Source organism: Pseudopipra pipra, unplaced genomic scaffold (assembly GCF_036250125.1).
Source record: "Pseudopipra pipra isolate bDixPip1 unplaced genomic scaffold, bDixPip1.hap1 HAP1_SCAFFOLD_101, whole genome shotgun sequence".
NCBI classification, from domain to species: Eukaryota; Metazoa; Chordata; class Aves; order Passeriformes; family Pipridae; genus Pseudopipra; species Pseudopipra pipra.
The window spans coordinates 21,389-25,597 of record NW_026990580.1 but is presented as its reverse complement, the minus strand read 5'-3'; the positions used below and the strand labels follow the sequence as shown (position 1 = coordinate 25,597).

Genomic DNA, 4,209 nt, shown 5'->3' with positions numbered 1-4,209 from the left:
CACCCAAACCTCTGCTAGGAAGAGATTGAGTGGAAAAGTTGAGGCAGAAATGAAATGGAAAGCTGGGGATGTTGAAACTGTAATTCCTGGAACTAAATGTGTCCAAGCAGCAGCTCTTGTTGTGCAGGGAATAACTCCTGTCAGCAGCAAGGTCCCGACTGAAGTGGCAGCTGCAGTTGTTCCTGTGGTGTGGGCCAGTGGAACTGCAGGAGAGTGGAAGAGGGCAGAACCTGTAGGTGTTACCCCTAATGTGGGATCTCTCCTGGTAAGGCAAAGCCAGTATCCTTTAAAATCAGAATGCCAGACTGGATTGGTTGCAGTAACAGCTAAATTTGCTCATCCTGGTTTGCTTGTAGATGTGAATGCCAGAACCTGCCAAGGAATCAATGGCCAAGATGAATGATGAGTGCAGGACCTGAGAGAACCACCTTGAATAACAACCTTAGGTTTAAAAGGTGGCTGTTTCTTTTGAAGGAGAAAATCTAGAAAGCAGGAAGGAAGAAAAGAAGGCCCCTGACTCCTCCCTGAGCCCCAGACAGCCCATGAATTACCTTGCTGGGAATGGTGGGACTGGCTGGACTCTGGATTGCTCTCTCTGGATGTGTGGTAAGACTTTTATATCAACTTTTAAGAACAGCCTGTAAGCATTTGCTGCCTTGGCTAGATGGTGCAAGGGCAGCCTTTAAGCAGCTGAAGCATTCCCTGAGGAGAGCTCTGGGTCTGCCAGATGTCTCAGAACTGTTGGAAGCATCTTTGGTGGGGAGGGCAAACAAAGGCCAAGGTGTGCAGTGACCCCCCTGAGAAGGGACTTTGAGTTAATGGCATCCCTGCAAGTGAACTTTGTGGGCTGTTCCCCTTGTAGGGCAGGTGACAGTCCCAACTACAGTGATGGGAAAAATGGTTAAAAGGGAGCCCCAAAAGCTGGAAATCCTCCAGGAGGCTCTTGGCAAAGAGATTTTCCTGAGTTCCCCCTGCAAGAAGGACAGTGATAGCTTTTGAGTGCTGGTAGATCCTTTGAATAGATAGCCTTGAGTGTGTCCTTGTTGCACCAGTAGGCCTTGTCAAACTCCCCATCTTCCAGGTGATATACATATTAAAGGGAAAAATGATCCTTTTCCTAATCCTTTGTTGTCTTCAGGCTCTCCCCTCAGGAACTCCAGGAACTCCTGGTGCCGCCTGGGCCGATGGATTGGACGCCCCAGCCCCTCCGTTCCTGCCCAGCCACTGGGTCCGTGTCCAGTGGTGGCACTGCCAGCCCTGCAGGTGAAGTGGGAAGGGCCTTTCCAGGTCTTGTGGGTCACATTGATAGCAGCTGAAGTTGCAGAAGAAGGACCTGGGGTCTATTATTCCTGAGTTAGGAAAGCTCCTTTGGATTGGTGAGCAGGACAAAGTGGATCCTTCAGAGTTCCCATCCATGTTTGTGTCTCAGCCTGTGTTAGGATTCAGGGCTGTAGCTGTTGTTGTCACAGAGGAGTCAAACTCTGCTTTAAATCATGAGACACTGGCCTAATGGCTGTGTGTCAAGAAAAAAGTGGGAATGCTCTCTGAGTGTTGAGATGTAACAAGAGCTGATCCTTTTTGCAGTGGGATGTAACCTGGAAACTGCAGAGAGTTGAGCCAAGGGATTGAAAGGGACTAACCAAGGGAGGTGAAGAAAGAAGGAAGAAGGGAAGTGAGGCAGCAGGCAAGCAGCAGCAAGTTGCTGTGTAAGCAGGTGAGTTGTGTTGAGGTTCCTAAGGCAGGCACTGAGGACTTTGAGGGCTCCAGACAGAGCAGACCTGGGAAGGCCCTTGGTGAAGCCCCTTGGAAACCTTCTAAGGGTAGGTGTGTATGGTAATAAGTGTTGGAAAATGTCCTGAATATGGAACAGGAATGCAGGGAAGGAAAATGAATCCTCCTGTAATGCTGCCATATCAGCTGCAGTGGAGATACCTGTGTGCCCTTTGGGAGCTGATTGCCAGGACTCCTGGCGGGCTGGAATGGTTTAAGAGCATAGGAATTAAAGATTGCCTGGCTTCTAAACCTCTCCAACTGAGACTTAGAGGCTTCTTTGAAGAGCTGAGTTGAGGCAGGAAAATTGGCCCTGCAGGAGGGACTCTGTGCCTGCTCTCCCGTGGCTCCAAGGGATCTCTGGCCCTTCACGCCGGCACCGAGATTTTCTCGGGAAGGGCCTCAGATCCCCGGACCAGTCTGGGACACAGGCAAGATCCCCCTGCCTTTAGAAATGAGGCCTTCTTGTGGCTTCCTGCCCATACCCTTTGGTGGGTTCCAAGGAGAAGGGCTCTTGAAATGCCTTTTGGGCTGTCCATTGAAGCCTTGGGACCAAATTGGGCCCCCTGGAGGGACAGTGCTGTTGGTGCCCCCGGGTTGGGGCACCCCGAGGACTCCAGCGCGCACCGAAAGGATTATTCGGGGAGATCCTCGGGGTGCCCGGCCCTGGGGAGCTCAAAGCAAGGTCCCTGCAATGGATTCAGGCATTCCTGAGAGTATCCCAGGGGTCCCTGTCCCTGCTAGACATGGAGCTCTCTAATGGGCTGTAATTGGGTTCTAAAAGTGGTGCTCCAAGTGCCAAAGAAGTGTGGGATTGGGATTAAGAAATGAGCAGTGATGGTCCAATTGGCTGTTTTCTCTGGAATGTAATGGTAAGAGCTGCAGGAGTGCCAGGAGTGTGTTCCAGTCCCCAGCATTTCTTTTGCACATGTCCTGGTCAGACACAGGTCCAACTTCCTCAGTCCTTAACACAAGAGAGGGAGAATTAAGGACTGGCAGTGTTAAGGTGACTGGTGTGACAGGGGCTAAACTGGGAAAACATTGGGGAATTTCTCAGTTTGTCTCTTTGCCAAACTCACCCAAACCTGTGCTAGGAAGAGATGGACTGGAAAAGTTGAGGCAGCAATGAAATGGAAAACTGGGGATGTTGAAACTGTAATTGCTGAAACTAAAGGTTTCCAAGCAGCAGCTCTTGTTGTGCAGGGACTAACTCCTGTCAGCAGCAAGGTCCTGACTGAAGTGGCAGCTGCAGTTGTTCCTGTGGTGTGGGCCAGTGGAATTGCAGGAGAGTGGAAGAGGGCAGAACCTGTAGGTGTTACCCCTGATGTGGGATCTCTCCTGGTAAGGCAAAGCCAGTATCCTTTAAAATCAGAATGCCAGCTTGGATTGGTTGCAGTAACAGCTAAATTGGCTCCTCCTGGTTTGCTTGTAGGATGTGAATGCAAGAACCTGCCAAGAAACCAATGCTCAAGATGATTGATCAGTGCAGGACCTGAGAGAACCCCTGTAAGTGACAACCTCGAGTAGATTCCAGTATTGGATTGCAAAGATGGCCTTTGCTGCATCTGCTTGAGCAAGGATAGCCAAGAAACCTTTTCTTTGGCAGGAGAAAATCTGGAAAGCAGGAAGGAAGAAAAGAAGCCCCCTGACTCCTTCCTGAGCCCCAGACAGCCCATGAACTGCCTTGCTGGGAATGGTGGGACGGGGTGGACTCTGGATTGCTCCCTCTGGATGTGTGGTAAGACTGTTCTGCCAGCTTTTCCAACAGCCTGTAAGCATTTGCTGCCTTGGCTAGATGGTGCAAGGGCAGCCTTTAAGCAGCTGAAGCATTCCCTGAGGAGAGCTCTGGGTCTGCCAGATGTCTCAGAACTGTTGGAAGCATCTTTGGTGGGGAGGGCAAACAAAGGCCAAAGGTGTGCAGTGACCCCCCTGAGAAGGGACTTTGAGTTAATGGCATCCCTGCAAAGTGAACTTTGTGGGCTGTTCCCCCTGTAGGGCAGGTGATAGTCCCAGCTACAGTGATGGGAAAAATGGTTAAAAGGTAGCCCAAAAAGCTGGAAATCCTCCAGGAGGCTCTTGGCAAAGAGAGTTGGCTGAGTTCCACCTGACAGAAGGACAGTGATAGCTTTTGAGTGCTGGTAGATGCTTTGAATAGATAGCCTTGAGTGTGTCCTTGTTGCAGCAGTAGGCCTTGTCAAACTCCCCATATTCCAGGAGATACACATATTAAAGTTTAAAATGATCCTTTTCCTAATCCTTTGTTGTCTTGAGGCTCTCCCCTCAGGAACTCCAGGAACTCCTGGTGCCGCCTGGGCCGATGGATTGGACGCCCCAGCCCCTCCGTTCCTGCCCAGCCACTGGGTCCGTGTCCAGTGGTGGCACTGCCAGCCCTGCAGGTGAAGAGGGAAGGGCCTTTCCAGGTCTTGTGGGTCACATTTA

General features: G+C 50.9%; 1 long non-coding RNA gene across 1 annotated transcript; it reads left to right on the top strand.

Annotated features, from left to right (window-relative positions):
* Positions 1-563: 563 nt before the first annotated feature.
* Positions 564-2,168, top strand: LOC135407945 (uncharacterized). Its single transcript, XR_010427090.1, has 3 exons — positions 564-606; positions 1,139-1,263; positions 1,585-2,168. It is a non-coding gene; the product is annotated as an uncharacterized LOC135407945 (long non-coding RNA).
* The last annotated feature ends 2,041 nt before the right edge of the window (positions 2,169-4,209 follow it).